We start from the raw sequence: 18,434 nt of genomic DNA on the forward strand, positions 1-18,434 counted from the left end.
AGGAAGAGAGTATAACAAGCTAATTTTTCTGTAAGCACTGTTGTGATACGCAGGAAAAGAAGTTTACAAATTCCTGAGGGGGAAAAAAAAAAAAAAAAAAAAACAACAACAAAGCTTGGCTACAAATGAGATTAACATAAACCCCAGAAGGAGACAGAAGCTACAGCTCTATTTTATACAGGAACATACAGCACACAGGTCTGGAAACAATTCTCTGCCTGCTGTTCCTCCTTCCACTTTGAGGATTTTTTTTAATTTTTATTTTAAATGCTCTAACTTATTAGGCATTCCCACTTCATCCCAAATCCTAGCAGAATTTACCAATTTCAGCTGAGATCTATATAACTTCCAGTTTCTTTAATTTGGCCTTCTGTGCAGTAGCAGCATTAATCATAACACAAAGAAACTCCTGTCCAGGCTTCCAGACTATCTAAAATCTATCTTCTCCAGTGAGAGACAAAATGAAGAGTTTCAGCTCTATTTTTTTCTGAGATCAATCAAGCTTAAATAAAATTTATTAATTATACCTAAGTAGCAACTCATTTGGACTAACAGTGTAGAACACAGAAATCAAATCAATAAGGTTCTCATTTCAGGAAGAGCATTAGGAGTGCCATTAAAGTTGCATAAAAACTTAGACAAGCATTAAGCCATCATCAGAAGATACCGGTTTATTATTTTAGGGCACGGAGAGCAGGAGGTCAATAATAGACAGTCTTAGTCAAAGTTCAAGAAACCACCGGAGGCAGACAAGATGACAGCTTCTTAAAGCAATATATGGCTAGGAAGTTAGGAATTTTCGATGTCCAATCATTGTTATAAACCATTGCTTTTTTATTAAATTGATATTTTTATTAAAAAAATAATATCCAGAATGTTTACTCATACACGGTAAATTCAGCTCTTTTTAAAAGATGCCAAAGGACAACAGAATTAAGACCAATTCCACTCAAATGAGGGAGAAAAAAACCCTCTGAAGCAATAAAAAAGGCAAGACACGAGGAATTCACAGAACTGGGGATATACGGATTTGATGCCCTATGATCACTACCCCTTGTTGCTTGCTCTATGGCATTAGCTACCCGCATGTTTGCCTTAAAATGCCACACGCCCAATAGAAACCAGAGTGCACCCTCCACCTTCTGTACCCAAATAGTAGTTAATGTTCAACGTATGTTACACGGAGAACAGCTCAGCATTGCACAGGCAGACTGTAAAGTGCCCTGTTACATACATAGCTTACAGGAGGTTATAACATTTAACCTGTCACTAAGTGACATTTCCCAGCAACTCGCACCGTGTAGATAATCAAGCTGTCGCAGCCAAACTGCTGACAAAAAGCCCTGGTTTTGAGATGTTCCGCTCAGGGGAAAGATAAAAGGAGCTCCTCCCCACTACTGACCGTAAAGGATGACCTGTTGGAGTCTGACCACAGGCTGATAAATCGGTACCTGTGGGCTGAATGAAGTGGATGGCATCGACAAAATGGAAGCGGTTTTCCTCAGGAATTGCTGAGGCGCACATGCAGAAGCATAGCCTCTAACAGAAAGGACATTCGGATTATGAGAAACTTTACATTTTCACAGTCTTGTCCTCCCTCCCTTCCTTCTAGATAACAGAAGATAAAAAAAAAATATGCTTCCTCTACCGAAACCTTGTGTCAAGTGAGGAATATGAAACTGACTTCAAACAAAATTTCCACAGAAGATATCATCAGCTGGAATTCAACAAAGCACACTTACTCCACACAGCTTCACCTAGTGGATATTTTTTGAAGACACTTGTTAAAAAAAAAAAAAAAGCACTTAAGCTAAGAATATTTTATAGCCCTACCTTGCTAGACAGATGGTTCATAACTTTCAGATGTAGAGAATCTGCATAACCCACATCTCAAGAAAGGAGTAGTAGTAACAAACAACATACACAGACTATTACATGGAGTTACTACCTTGTATTGAAAGTTACTATAATTGGAAAGAGTGATGTAATGCGAGTTGCAAAACCATTATTATTATTTTTTTTAAAACGAAATCATTGCCAGTTTCTGCTGGAGCCTTCCTTGGCTCCCAGGAGAACTTGTGTGAGCACCATAACACCTCACAGACAAGCACCGGGGGGCATTTCAAATGTTGAGCTTACAAACAAATTCCACCTGCAGCAGAAGGTAAAACTGAGCTAGCGTGAGGCAGTCCCCTGCATTCCCTTTTGCCTCTTTGTCCTTGAGGAAACACAGAAAGACTGAACTACATTTTCAGGTTGGGAAGCTCTGTAATAAGGCACTACTAGATGAAGAAAAGGAAAAAAAGAAGAAAGTTGCTCACATGAGCCAGCCACATGAGCTGTTCATGCCTCAGAGTCATGCCAGCTGCATCCTGGCAGCACTCCTCAAATAACCCCTTGTTCCCCCATCATATTTTCTTTGGGACCATGAATGATGGGATCAAAGAAAGTTCTTAGTTTAATGAGGATTTATCATTGGGTCCTCCTGCAGGAGCTCAAATCGGCGCAGGCATAAAGCCCCTTGTAAAGCCATGGTGACAGCAGCGTGGCCCACAGGTGGAGCAGGCCTGAATTTTTAGCTGCCAAAGGCTTCCAGTCTCAGGGAACCGGGGAATTCTTGTCAGCTAATGCCTGACAAAACAAAGATTAGCTTCTCCAATGAGAAGCTCTTCCAGAGTTGACAAGTGAACAGGCAAGAGGTTTTAGCACGCTTTTGGTGGGCAAGAAGGAAAGGGCAAATTCATCAGCCAAAGACATTTTACATCCACCGGCTCAGTCCAAACAGGCTGTTCAGTGTTGATTTTAGCTATGCCAGAATTATCTGAAAGGTTCTGCCAAAAGGCATTAAAAGGGGATACAGAAGCCAGAAAATTTCCTCAGTCTGGTGCAGATGTGGTGCAAGAACATCACTGGTCAGTCTAGGAGTCCACGCAGCAAGGTAGCTGCCGTGCCTACCTTCCCAAACCTGAAGTGCTCTGCAAAGGAACAAAAAGTAGCCTGTAGCAACCGAGTAGGGTGCATTACGTGGGCACAAGTGGAGTGGATAACAATTGTTGAGTCACACCAGAGTTCAGATTGCAGCACTACAAACTAAGGATTAACAGATTTCAGAAATAGCTGAAGTTGTGCTTGGGAAAGCGACCTGTCAAACAGGCCAAGTGTACATGAAATAGCCTGCAAGCAAAGGAAAAAAAAAATGAAAAAAAGGTAAATACACCACTGCAAAGAAAAAAGTCAAAGCCAGTTAGCTGTAATCTCTCCCAGACTGAATGCTGAGTAGTAGCAGGAGCGAGTACAGAGGACAAATTTAATTTCTTTCCCTAAAGAAAGCACGTTATGTATTCTGTAACACATGAAATATTTTTGCAGAGTGGGCTGCTGTGATCTCATGGTCACAGACAACCAGGTTTTAGCTTCTGGCAAGTTAGTAACGGAGCATTTGTAGCTAGCAATCCTCTGCTCCACAGGCCTGATCCTGCTCTGCAGCAATCAGTGCCTCTCCCTGGCATCTCCTGGAACAGGGTAGCTCATTATGTTCTGCTCAGGACTCTTACACCTCAAGTGTTATTAACTCATTTCTCACTTTTCAGCTGTATTCCTAAAGCTTTATCAGCTCTGCCGGCTGTATTATTTAGTATTAGATTACACTAAATTATACATACTATATTATATATTGCTTTGCCTTTTAACAGCCACTGGCAATGCTGTCTCCTAGCATTTTGGACATGTTACAGGCAAAATATCTGTAAAGCCATTTGGGTTGCTTATTAACCTTGACTTCTGGTGCTTGTTATCATCTGTCCTTTAACTCTCTTCTCCACAGTCAAGCCCTCAGTTTCTCAACAGACACCACCTTCTGCACCCTCTAAGCTTCGTCCCTTAGGGGCTACAGGGAAGTAGCCACAACAAACTCAGTGTTAAGACTAAAAGAAAAACAAATTTATTAACACATCTTATTTCCATGGGTGCCCTCACTTGCTTGAGCTCCTTGAAAACATTAGGTTATTTTCTTACCAGTTGACCACTGACTCGAGTTTTCAGTCCTGGCTCCAAGCTCACTTGAAAATATGCCACTCTTCAAATGACCATTAAGCCTCTCACCCTGTCATGCCAGCACCAGCTGCATTGCTTCAGAGCCTGCTGATGCATGTAAATTATGTTTAAATATGGTACAGACCATAGAAACCAGCAGCATTCCTGAACGTGCCCAGAAGAAAATGCAACTGATGATGCATGTGAAGTTTCAGGTGAAGGAAAACCAAACTGATTCTAGCTGTTTTGAGAAATTAGCTAGAAATAAAATTTAAAAGCCTCCAAGCCTCCCATAGCCTCCCCTCTGCCCCTCCACCACCACAAATGCCAAATCCATGCATGCACCACCAAAAACCCAACCAGAAGAAAAAATCACCTCAGTGGTGGTTGCTTATTTATTACCTTGAATGCACAAACATTTTGCTCCCAGTCATTCTTGTCAATAAACCCAAACTGAAACTGCAGTTTTCTGGGCAAAAGCAGCTTATGAAAAATAAACGAATGACAACAGCCAAGCTATTTCCTTAAGGTTGTCAGGAGGCTCAGCTAAAGAAACAGCATTTGAGTACATCCTCCCTGCTGGAAGACTGGGTTTCTGTGGCAAAGATGCCAATTAGAACTCACAGACAGATATTAAGAAAAAAATCCCCAAACAGGGGGTACAATAAACCTCACTACTGTTGCACGCCAGTATTTCTCTACAGCACTCAACCCCACCTCTCCACCAGTTACTGGTAAGAAGAACCAGCATTCAATCCCTGCTAAAGATGGTGGAAATAGGGATTAATGACTGCAAGAGGCAAACAGCATCTCTGTTCTGCTTATACAGGATGGCAAGGATTCAAGGGAGAAAGTCTGTAGAAGTGGTGCGAAGGAAAAGCTGACCAAGAACAAATAAATAGATCACTCTATCTGGTATGTGCCAGGCAAGGTGCTACACAAAACCAAGCGGCTTCTAGTTGCATCACACCACCTTTGACCATGCTAACATGGCATAGGCTGATAGGAGAGATTTGGCCAGAGCTTTTAACCTGCTATGTGAGGGTAATCTTGTGAATTAAAAAAAAAAAAAAAAAAAAAAAGTGAAAAACAAACCCAGCAAACCCAAAACATAAAGAATAAAGGGTGGGGAAAAAAGATGCTATTTTCCTACTCTGCAGTAGGAATGAAGAAAGGAATAGAAAAAAAAAAAAAAAAAGGAATTGAATTATTCATAAAGTACAAACTCAATGAGATGAATCAGAGATTAGAATGTCAGCATGGCACTGTAGAAAAGCCACAGGAAAAAAAGACATCAGAGAGGGAATTACCTCAGGCACGTAACTCACTGAAAAGTCCAAACTCATGCCAACTGGCCTGCTGGAAAGATGTCACACGCAGATCAACACTTAGAAATGTTATACAATTTCAGGAAAGTCAGGCAAGGTCTGAGAGAGAGGATTTGAGGTCTGAGGATAGGGTTTCCTTTGCCAGTTCACACATCCCTGCTTTCCAACCACTTCTTTCCCACCTCTCAAACACATCCTGCCTCTTCCCACAGTGGGCAAGTACAACAGCATGCGGGCCAGCTTCATTAAATAGTCTGTACTGATGCTAATTTTTACTGAAAGCAAAAGTGGTTTTCAGAATATGCATTTTTTACCAACTGGGTTTTACAGCACAGCCATTCAAAAACTAGTTACAGCATACCCAGAGCTTCAGAAGTCCATGCTGCTGGTGAAAAGGAGCAAACTATCACCTCCCAAGGCTTACATTATCTAGAGGGTGCATGTGACAGAAATTTTGGTAGAGGGCAGACCACAGGAGTAGCCTCCGTGTAAGAGGTCAGGGGCTGGCCTGTGCTAGACATGGTTTGAGCCATCTCTACAATAGAGCCACTGCAGACCACAGCTGAGCCTGTGGTGCCTCTGGGAAAATGTATTTCAGAAAAGGCAGAACATGCCCGACAGGTGTCGGGTGAGGGAATAGAGGAAGAACAGCAGAGGGAACTCCGGAGTTAGAGGAGGAGATGCAGGCCCTGGAGCAAATATCCCTTGTGGATCATGGAGGACCCGTGCTGGAACAGACAGATATTTCTGAAGGACTGCAACCTGTGGAGAGGACACGCACTAGAGCAGAGGAAAGAAGTGTGAGGAGGAAGGAGAGGCAGCGAGGTTTCTGTCCTGACCACGGCCTCCCATCTCCCATGGGAGGAGCGAACGAGTGGCTGGGTGGGTGCTAGGCTCTTGGCCAAGGCTAACCCACCACACAGGGGAGACCCTTACACAGGGCACTTCTATGTTTCTGTCAAGTTGGAGGTCATCTGAAGGGACGGCAGTCTGAAGAACCTCAACGCTCTCCAAACGCCACATGAAAGGCGAGCGGATCCTCTAAGTGCAATTACTGTTGGCAACCCTAATACCAGGGCTGACATTTTTATTGTATTGGACTCAGGTGAAGGTGACAATTTCTGTTAACTGTCCCTACCGCCTAAATGTACCACAGGCAACACAGACCTCTTCACAGGGCTTCAGTGCTAAGTGTTAGCATTGCTGCATGTCTAAATGGGATCCTCGGGCAACAGCCAAGAAGTACAAAAAGCCCCACAACAAAATAAAACTGTAATTTTAAGGTCTAAAAGTGAGCGTGGTCTATTGTTATTTCAGATACGGACAAGTTTCCCCATCACATTTCTATACTCAGAGGTACAGCAAAAACAGTTATTTGTATGGAAAGAAGGTTTTCACCCCTAGACTGCCAGCTCCCTCTCCTGACCCACTTGAAATACTACATACTCCTCAGGCTGAAAAACACAGCTGCAGAAACACAAAGTAGCTGGGATGCAGAAAAAAAAAAAATGCCGAGAACTTCTTAACTACTTTGTTCCACTTGAGATCCAGTTCTCAGTTCCGGAGTCCCAGAAGACAACAGAAGTTGATACGAGCTATGGGTGTTGGACTGGCAGCCGCTTCTCAGGGAAGATAGCACTAAACGTAACGTTTTGCTTCTCCTGCATGAATTGCTTTTTACCCTACTGCACAGGGCATATAGGGGCCGTTTTGATGGAGTGCTAGAGGAGATTCTAGATAATGACTTTAAACTGCATCTGAACAGTAACCCAGAACACCAATGTAAGCTCAACTGACCTAGAAGAGACCAAGGAGGAAGATGCAAAGCGCTACTAGAAGCGAATCCCTAGAGAGTTCAGCAAAGAATCTCCACTTTCTTATGCTAATGTAAGTACCAAAGTTTCAAAAGACATCTTAGCTTCCTTCTCCATCTGCATTTGAATGCTCCATGAATAGAAGTGGTTTTTAAATCGACACAGTTGTACAAACAGAATTTTCCACATGGACACATTTCTTTCATACGCGTTTTACCTGTATTTGTGCCTGGCTTAATTGCTTCAGATTTTTGTTTTTAAGTAGGACGTTTATGACTGTTACAACAAGAAAAATTACCTGTAAGGCTCTACCAGCAACATTCCTCTGGCACAGACACAGCCGAGGTGACCAGCAGCAGTGCCCAGTTTGGACACAAGCGAGAAGGACTTTATATAAGGAAGCCTGCAGGGTCCCTGATGGGCTTGTGGCCAGTAACGATACAGGTTTTGTTTCCATTTCCTAGCCTAGAAGTTTGTCAGCGTAACAAGGAAGTGCCTGCAAGGGGAGGTTACATCAGGATAGCATCACTACTGATTTAAGCTATCCGTGCTTTTAAACACACTCCGCCTGTCCTCCCTACACAACCATTCGCTTACAGGTCACGCTGCACAGCCTGGCCAAAAGCTGTTTCCTGAGTGCGGTGTAAGGGGCAATAAGGAGGCCACAAAGCTGTGCTGCAGCTGGGACGAAACACCTGGAAGGGCTGTTCTGAGAACAGGCATCTTGCACAATGCCTTGCTGTTCCTTGCTTTTAATGTATAGAGCAGGAATCCCACCCCAAACGTGCTGACCTGGAAAAGCCAAAAGATGTATATTCTGTTACAAATAGCACAACATTTATGCTGCACTACCCTTTTTTTTTTAGCAAGCTGCTATGGACTACTTCAGAAATAGTCCAGAAATCCTCTGTATTAAAGAGATCCTTTGCTTTACCTCCCATATGTAGTAAGAGGATAAAGAATCCCATCACGACAGAGCAGCAATTATACCTGTCTGGATAAAATTAAAAGTTCCTTATGACCACTCCTCTCCTCCCACATAATAATGTGCGCTGTTTATGTTCATATAGTTCATACAATTGTTTCCATGTTTGTTTGTTTCTTGTAAAACTCAAATACATACCATTTGTGTTGCGTTTCATAGCAGCAAATTAACTCCATACACATGCTAGCATTAACTACCTATTCCCTTACCTGGCACAAAGTTTTACAGAGTGCTAAACCTTCCATATAAATCATATTAATCGTTGATCACCCTGACAGCTCCAGCCAATTAACAAAGGTGAGAGCCACAAAATGTAGAGGCAGCGACCACGAAGGGAGCCTAGAACTTGAGGACAAAGTTCTATGGTGGCCCTGCCTCAGAAGCTCACCAGATTCGATACACAAAGACAAACCCTTTTAGAAGCTATCTATTTATTCAGATAGCCAACAGACTTCAAACAGCACTTTTCACTTCGTTCTTTCATACATCAAGTTGCAGGACCTCTCCAAAGAATCAGTTCATATTGTTTGCCTCTCTGAAGAGAACCAGAAATCCAGAGACTGAGAAAAGTCTGCAAGAAAAACTTACTGACTAGTTTATAATCTGCAATTTAAAAAAAGAGCCAGACCAGGGAAGTCTGCCACTAAAAACAGTTCATTTGGCGGGCAGCTTAGAAGACATGATTCTTTTTAAACACAAACATAATTAGCCAAATCCATACAATTTAGGAAGATCGCTACAAATTAAATTTCTTTCTACCAAGACAGAAGATGCAATAGGAACAGCCATGTGGTTTATATTTAAAAATTACTACAATTAAAAAAATAATTAGACAATAGCTCAATCTTATAGAAGTCACCCCTCTCAGATGCTATCATTGCTCAGAGAAGAGCTAATGCCAGATGTAGGCTGACTGTATTGAAAAGAAGATCAGCCTCCTAACCTCCTCTCTGCTGAGAAGGAATTATGTAAAACAAGATAAATTCTCATCGTGACACAGAATTTAACTTCTTGCTCTGTCAAACGTTCAGATCTGATGGGGAAAAGTACACCTTACAGCGCTGCAACAGGCAGTTTGTATTCATTTTGCAGAATGAAAAGTGACTGATGTGTGTTTTTTGTTGGTGGTGGTTTGTTTTTTTCTTTAATTAAAGAAAAAACACATTTTAAATTAGAAGTCCTAAGACTGTCCACATGAGGAAGAGCAAGATTGGGTTACAGCTAAAATTGATTTTGTATATCTCACGTCAACTAACAGAACCTCCTATTAAGTAAAAGGCTAAACACGCAAAAGAAGTGATTCTTAACACCGCATCTGGTCCCATAGTTAGAATGCGGAAAAAAATACCAACCAGAATCTGGAAAAGTGATGTTTTTGATTCTTTTTGAAAAAGAATCAGATACAGAGAAGAGGAAGCACAAACCTGTGAAAGTGTCAGCCTTTTTCCCCTATTACGCTCCCTGCAAACTACAATTTTTGTTGCCCATTTGGACAGAATATGATAACCATTGTATTCCATCCCTTCCAAACAGTATAGATAGATCAGAAGTAATTAAAAAAAGCCACCAGAAATACAGTTTGATTTGAAAAATTTTAGTAATTTGCAGGAAGCTTTGAGTTTTATTTTTTCACTTTTCAGTTTGGCTGCCCAGGCTGCCTTCATGCCATTAAATGGATTACAAATATTTACATGTCAGGGGAAATAAAACAGAATCAAAAACACTATTGTGGAAATTAAACCTTAACACTATAATGGAGTTTAAAAAAAATATCAGCTTTTCAGCTTGCTTATTTTACACACGTGTATCATCAGCACCTTATCAAGAACTTACAGTTGTTTCGGAACACCAGGCAAACACAGGAAAACTTCACTATTGTAACTGGACAGAAATTCAGCAGAATTTGCTAAGTCGGTAATGCACCAAGTTTCCTGTTACAGGTTAATAGGGCATTCCTTGCAGTTGTCTCTTTCTGCCTAGGTATTTGATCTCAACAGAACCGCCCCACTGCAGGAGGAGATCAGGTTCAAGATCATCTAAGGAACCTGAAGGTGCCCAAGTCCATGGGACCTGGTAAGATGCATACATGGGTCCTGAAAGAACTGGTGGATGTAGTCACTAAACCTCTCTCCATCATAGTTGAGAAGTTAGTTGAGAAGTTGTAGTAGTCTGGTGAAGTTCCTACCAACGGGAAATTGGCCCCCACTTTTTAAAAGGGAAAAAGGAAGACCCAGGGAACTACAGGCCAGTCAATGTCACTTCCGTGCCTGGCAAGATCATGGAAGATGCTCCTGGAAATTATGCTAAGGCACGTGGAAAATAAGGACATGATTGGTGACAGCCATCATGGCTTCACTAAGGGCTTATCGTGCCTGACAAATCTGGTGGCCTTCTATGACAGGGCTACAGCACTGGTGTATAGGGGAAGAGCAACTGACATCATCTACCTGGACTTGTGCATGGCATTTGACACTGTCCACCATGATATTGTTGTCTCCAAACTGGAGAGACATGGATTTGATGGACGGATCACTCTGTTGGTAAGGAGTTGGCTGGATGGTTGCACTTAAAGAGTCGTAGTCAACAGCTCAATGTCCAGACGGAGATCAGTAATGAGTGGTGTTCCTCAGGGGTCTGTGTTGGGACCAGTGTTGTTACACATCTCCGTCAGTGACATGGACAGTGCAATTGAGTGCACCCTCAGCAATTTTGCTGCTGTCACCAAGCTGTGTGGTGTGGTCAACACGCTGGAGGGACGGGATGCCATCCAGAGGGACCTGGGCAGGCTCGAGAGGTGCGACTGTGTGAATCTCATGAGCTTCAACAAGGCCAAGTGCAAGTTCCTCTACCCAGGCTGAGGCAATCCCAAGCACAAATACAGGCTATGTGGAGAATGAATTGAGAGCAGCCCTGAGGGTGTTAGCGGAGGAAAAGCTCAGCATGAGCTGTCAATGTGTACTTGCAGCCCAGAAAGCAAATCACATCCTGGGGCGCATCAAAAGCAGCGTCGCCAGCAGGGTGAGGGAGGGGACTTTCCCCCTCTGCTCTTGTGAGACCCCACCTGGAGCCCTGCGTTCAGCTCTAGGGCCTCCAGCACAAGGACATGGGCCTGTTGGAGCAAGTCCAGAGGGGAGAGCTGCAAGGATGACCAGAGAGCTGGAGCAACTCTCCTACTACAACAGGCTGAGGGAGTCGTTCAGCCTGGAGAAGAGAAGGCTCCGGGGAGACCTTACAGCGGCCTGACAGTGCCTAAAGGGGGCCTACAGGAAAGGTGGGGAGGGACTTTGTCAGGTAGTGGAGTGATAGGATGAGGGGAAATGTTTTTAAAATGAAAGAAGGTAGGTTTAGATTAGATGTTAAGAAGAAATTCTTCACTCAGAGGGTGGTGAGGCACTGGCACAGGCTGCCCAGAGAAGCTGTGGATGCCCCATTCCTGGAGGTGCTCAAGGCCAGGCTGGATTGGGCTTTGGGCAACCTGGTCTGGTGGGAGGTGTCCCTGCCCATGGCAGGGGGATTGGAATTAGATGATCCTTAAGGTTCCTTCCAACCCACGCTATTCTGTGAGTCACTATCCTTTACAACTTTTGTGGAAATCTTTTTCCTCAGAGGCTAGAGCTCAAGCCAAATCAGATCAAACACTGCCCAGTTCAGTCACGCACTGCTGACCCACAACCACCTCAGCTGTTTAGAATGACAATTTGTTCTTTTATTTTTTAGTTCCGGGGAAAAAACTGGCAAGAAGTCCACCAATTGCCTTCTCACAATATGAAGATATCAGCCATGCTGTGCGTGTTCAGGTTCATTTCCAAAGCCACTATAATACAAAGTGCCACTTTAAAGCAGGCTTTTAGTTGGATGCATAATGATCTACTTAAAAATGAAATCACTATGGTGACCCCAAAAAAAGACTGTAGCATCAGTTCTTTGCAGTTGCAAGACAGCCTCCATGTAAATATCAACAAAAATATCCCTTTATAAAGCAAATTAGAGAAAAAATCTGTAAGGGAGCTGTCTCACGATAATTTTATTTCACAATTAAAGGGGACACAGGAACATATTACCACAAGCTCACAATATTTCAACTAAATAATCAAACCTAAACACCACCAGCACTAATACAAAGCATTCTGAAAATCTGAAAAAGCAACTAAGTCACTGCAAGATCAAATTTTAACTGTCTTAATTCCTACTCAAACATATTTTATTAACAGAAACAAAGCTTCTGATTTTTAGACTTGCACACATGGTCAACGGGGCCAACTAAAGACCTGGATTCTGCTGGAGCAAAGTTAGAGAAGCTGAACTCTGGCCATACAACAGTTTTGCTGCCTAATAGCCTTTAAATGACACCGACAACTCAGCAGACTTCAAAGTCACACACATGCAGCCAGCAGAGCCTTTAACTGCAACCAGATACAGCACCGTAGCAATGACGCAGGAAGAAGTGTCAGCTCAGTTGTTCAGCTGTGTTGATTCAGAAAAAGCATGTGATGAAGTTTATACAGGCTGAGCAACAAAGCACATATGACTGTGGGTATAGCCAGAGAGTCTGTAGATTAAGACAGACTTCGTGTTTCGCATCTGTTTAGAAAATATGACATGCTGTGGGAAAACAAGCAATTCAGATGGAGATGGTGGTAAGCTGAATGCTCAATCACTCACCAGTCGTGCACACTGAAGGTCTTAAATTATGCCCTCTTTTAAAATCTTGAATGAAAGACCAACAAGTGTTGTTTAACTTGACTCTTTGGTCTCCCACAATGTCACTGCATCCAAGCTGGGACATAGCCTAGATGGGTGGGTAAAATTGTGGGTAAAAAATGGCAGCAATTAATGGTTTGTATGCTACCTGGACACCAGTTGTATGTGGAGCTCCTCAGGGATCTTTCCTGGAACCTGTCTTGCTTGACTCCATCTACCACATGGAGAAAGAAATGGAGCATCTTCACTGATTTTTCTTGGAAGACACCAAGCTGGGGTGTGCAGTCAACTTAGGACACTGAGAAACTTAGAGTCCAGGAAAAGGCCACAGTGATGTTCAGGGGCTGGACCACATACTTAATCAGAAGAGGCTCAGAACTAGGCACACTTAATCTGGAGAAGAGAAAGGTTTGGGGGAGTTAAGATAGGTCTCAAAGGCCTGCTCAGGTTGTTATTGAAAAGTCCGAGCCAGATAGTACGCAGATAATAGTAGTAGGTAAGAGACCATGAACATCAACTGAAATAGCAAAGGTTCCAGTGGATATATGGGAAAGAGTTATGCTATGAGGATAATTAAACATTGGAGCGGGGTGCCCAAGGAAGGCACACACTCTCCATGTTTGGAGGTTTCCAAGGTGTGACTGGATAAAGCCCTGAACAACCAGGTCTGAATTCAGTGATGACCCTGCTTTGAGCAGCAGGTTGGACTGAAGAGACTGCTTAGGTCTCTCCCTACCTACCAAGCTCTGATTTGATTAATCTTATTGTTTCCATTTCAGTTTTACCTATGACTTGCTGGAATTTTAACAGCCTTACACCTCCTACACATTTATAAAACAGTTTCAACACTTTGGGCTAGTGTATACCCTAATGCTACCTACATTTAAAAATTGTTTTTTCACCTGTTTTAAAGCAATGTGGAATTTGCATCCTTTTGTTTGAAGGGGAAAGGGGTCAGGCTTTGTTTTTAACTCCAGACAAAACCACTGCTGAACTGTTCCACAAACGTCTCCAGGCTTGACTCTCACCTCACAACAAGAACAATTCATCTATGACTAGAGTTAAAACTACTATTCAGGGGGAAAAACAGCAGACTACATGGCCCTGACACACACAAAAAAGGTTTGGATGCAGAATGCTTCATCTTTTGTCTAACTCTTGGACGCCCACACTCCCTCACAGACTTCACAATCTTGACGTAGGCATCTGAGCCTCTCATACACTGTGTGCAGATCACTAGGTCTTCAGTATGAGATTCACAACAGCTGGTCGGGCACTCTTACTGTCCTAGCTCAGGACAAGGTTATTTTAAATCTTATCTGAAACCTGCCACACTCATTGTTACACTGAAAGGCAATACTCTCCACTCACCATACTCTGAGGAGACAAGTTCAGTGCTGTGTGATAAAACCCTCTTTCACTCCCCAAGAAAAGGATGGCTCCTTTTTCACCCGAAAGAGAAAATCCTTCCCCTCCACCCCATATGCTCATAGGAAAAAATGACTATTCTGTTATTCAGTAACTACAGGCAATTAAAAAAAAAAAATGTTTACTGCCACAGACACAATCAACCCACCTGCATATAGATTATTCGGGATGGTTATAGGATGTGACAGTACTCTCTCCCTCCTGCTAAAGTATTATATATAAAATGAAAGTGCCAAGACTCAATGGGACACAGAGTCAGTAGGGAGTGCATGCATGCCTACAAGCAACACCAAATGCATTCCAGCCCCATTTTTTCAACAGACAGGAGCTCCAAAACCTCCTCGTGTACTTGAAATTGTCGTTCTTCACCCTGGGTGCTCCCTCATTCCCAACAAACCCATTCTTTCTCCATCCCCCCCCCCAAATAACAGAAGCACAAAGTTTGCAGAAAACAATATTACACATAGTATTTAGAATTGTAAAAGCATTTATAGAGCTTTATGTTTCTTTAAATATAGGTTTTGATTTATTACCTTCCAATTCATAGAATCACAGAATGGTGTGGGTTAGAAGGGATATTAAAGATCATTTAATTCTAAGCCCCCTGCCATGGTAAGGGACACCTCCCACTAGACCAGGTTGTCTAAAGCAACCAGGTTTGTCAGATCTGTCAGGCACAATATGTCCTTTGGTGACAGCCAGCATGGCTTTGCTATCACCTCCTTATTTTCCACGAGCCTTAGCATAGTTTCCAGGAGGATCTGCTCCATGATTTTGCTAGGCACAGAGGTGAGACCTGTTGGACTGTAGTTCCCTGGGTCCTCTTTTTTCCCCTTTTTAAAATGGGGGTTATATTTCTCCTTTTCCAGTTCATGGGAACTTCACCAGACTACCTGCCACAGCTTCTCAAACATGATGGGGAGAAGTTTAACAACTACATCCACCAGTTCCTTCAGGACTCGTGGATACATCTTATCAGGTCCCATGGACTTAGGTTCAAGACCATCTAAGGAACCTGAAGGTACCCATCTCCTCTTACACAGGGTAGGTAGTTCATCATTCTTCCAGTCCCTGCTTTTGCCTTCTGAGGCCCAGGCCATGGGGCTGTCACATAGCTCTTCTCAGCGACAACTGCAAGTCAATGCCTTCCCACTTCCCCTCAATCCCAAATTTAAGCTTCCTGCAAGTCAGACATAATATTGACGGTTTATTTGTTACACTCAAAGTCAGGAAAGGCTTGTAACTCATACAAAATTAATGCCATTTTGTTTACAACACATCATTTAGAAGGAAAGCATTTTCTAATAATACAATCCAGTTGTCTTCTAGCTTTCACCACAGCTAAAAGCAGCTGGTTGTTTTGAATTTGCAGGATAAACCCTAAACTACAGTAAATATGTAATTGTAGGAATTTTCTGAAACACGAGATAATGGTAGACATCAAGCTCTAATTCAAACAATCTTCTCCGCTATTCTACTCTAAAGCACCTATTTAGTTGAGTATACATGCATGAAAAATGGGAACCTAACTACACAAAGCAAGCATTTTTAAAAAGATCCATTGCTGTAATACAGCTGGTTCCCACGATACATGGCATCAAATAACAATTTTCAGGAAGGCACAGATCTAACCAACTTGTTGTTGAACACCTAAGCATTGACAGTGTTGTCTATCATATTCCGAAGAGTCACCAATCGTCTTCAAGACCCTGGAAGGGATACACAGATGAAGCAATGAGTTACAGCTTTTTTTACCTCAGGATGCTGACCACTGCCTCGTAGAGCATCCCTCTACAAGATAACTCCCATTCCACTTCTCTACTGGAGAGGTCATGCTACAGCTGATTCATTCTGGAGTAAGTGCTAAACATTGGAAAGGTTTCTCAGGAAGCTGGGCATAGGAGGTCTAAAAGGTAACCACAGCAGAACAGCTCTGTTAAAAGTGCTGCGGCTAAGTTCCCTATGTTGTTAAACCTTAGTATTAAGAACTAGATTAAATGCATCGTTTTCCCTTGCATAATGACACTGATTCACCATACATAAGATGAAAAAAAAAAAAGATTAAAAGGGCACACCAAAGACACTGCTTAAAATAGAAATCCCTGAAAAAAAAAAATATATATATATATATCTACCAATGGTCCTGAATCTAGTTCAGCAATACAAGAAGTGAGCATAGTGAAAAATACCACTGCATACTGTATGTAACAGTGATGTTTACATCATATTTAAGAGATGAGAATTTACACAACTGGCAAACATCTTCCTTACCTTTGAAGATATCAGCAGGTATGCTGTACTATTTACAAAGCTTCATAAGGAAGCTAGAACTGCCTGATATACAAGTAACACAGTGTAATGGAAGAGACCGCATATCACTTTTATCACGTACTAAAATCTCATTTTTTTGTCTTAACAGTTATAGATGGCATCTTTACTTTCTGCACTTTGTAGTGGCTCTGACACCAATCTCATTTTCTTTTTCAGCATGTTGATACACTCATTAAATCTTACTTAGGTGCTTTCATGTATTAAGGTTTAGTAGCCTCCAACCTAATTTTGTTCATGTTGTGGTATTGATGAAAATACTCCTTTTGTATTAAACATGACAGGCAGATCAACTACGTGGCAAAGAAAACATACAATGCCAGGAGTACACATCTGACATCTCATACACTATTGATCCAGAAACTGAAGAATCAAAAAAACAGACTGCTGTGAAGTAGAAGAAAGGCTTCACCAGCAAGCATTGAAAGCTGCAAACTACACAAAACATTTAAGAGTCAAAAGAAGACAGCAAAGAAATTGAGGAAGAGGAACCATGCTGGGAGGGTAAATTTTGACATTAGATAATTGGGGAATGAAGCTTGGGGAAGAGCCAGTATGAAGAATGACAGGAAATCCGACTGTTGTCTTCTACAAATGTGGGACCCACAGAGGTTGCTAGTATTATTACTAACACAGACCTTTCTCCATTAGATGGTATATATGCTTTGCTGAGCCTTACAAAATCTGTTTAAGGTCATGAATTCATCTTGCTGCCTGATCCTGCGGTGCCCATCCCTCAACAGTGCCTAGCTGGGCATTAGTAATGTGTTCTAGATGCTCATCATCCAGGCCTTGCACAGCTGTAAAACTTGAGAGGAGGCATTCCATCTAACTTTTGCCTAAACACAGCTATTGTAGGTTCAAACTACTTAAGAACTTCTTTAATTACAAAAATAAATAAATAAATAAATAAAAATTAAAGCTAAACCTGGAGGACCCAGACTGAAAAAGTATGTCATTAAAAAATAAAGCAGACAAGCTATTTATGTAAAAAATTATTTAAACTGATTTTTTTTTTTCCCCAAAACCAAACAGAACTCTTGCACGTATAAATAACCGTGCTGGAGAACAGATTGTAAGACAAGTATCAAGGTACAGTAGGGAAATCTGTTGGGCAATCAGCTGGCAGAAGGCCCTGAGTCAACAGCCCATACCCAAAGGACTGCCCGAGCAATACGCTGCCCAGGCAAACAGCTCCAGAAAATTGTGTAACAAACTCCAAAGGGCCAGTGCCTCAAATGTAGGGAAAGAAAGCAGAGCTCTCACGCAACACACCGCCCCTACTACGGCTTTTTAACACAAACTCAAAAGCAACTCACTCGCGTATTGTGCTTCAGGTTTCCAACGCATGCCTACTACAGAAAAGTTATTCTAAAATTACTATCAGTGCCAGACAAAAATAGCAGCTATGGAGCTACGGCATACTACTCCTGAAAGATAGTAATTAAGCAGCAACTGAGATGACGGTAAAGAGATAATCAGTAGTATACTAATCAGTATAAAGGATTAGTTAATATTAAACATATTGAGCAGACATTTGGACTGCACTGCTGCAGCGAGCCATTTTTAATCTGCAAAAACTAAAATCTGTCTTCTGCTGTGAATACACAGTCTTTATTAGCTCTTGAAGCCACAGCTAGGGATTACTAAACATACCCTAAGAATTCACAAGCTCTCTGCTGCTTTTAAACTTTCTTGCTGCCTGTTATGTTGATCTTGAACTTTATGTGAGAGAACTGCTGATTTAGTGCCATACAAGGAGTTTAAGGAGAAACTGCTTCTGAGGAATTCCCAGCTTCCAAAGGAGCGAGACGTGTG

The 18,434-nt window shown here is 42.1% G+C and overlaps 1 protein-coding gene across 2 annotated transcripts in view; it reads right to left on the minus strand.

Annotated features, from left to right (window-relative positions):
* EPB41L4B (erythrocyte membrane protein band 4.1 like 4B) overlaps positions 1 to 18,434 on the minus strand; it is a gene marked incomplete at both ends in the record, with an annotated part of 163,375 nt that overhangs the window by 116,033 nt on the left and 28,908 nt on the right. The window lies entirely within an intron of this gene.

The sequence above is a fragment of the Netta rufina genome (assembly GCF_964035555.1).
Source record: "Netta rufina genome assembly, chromosome: 2".
Classification (NCBI taxonomy): Eukaryota; Metazoa; Chordata; class Aves; order Anseriformes; family Anatidae; genus Netta; species Netta rufina.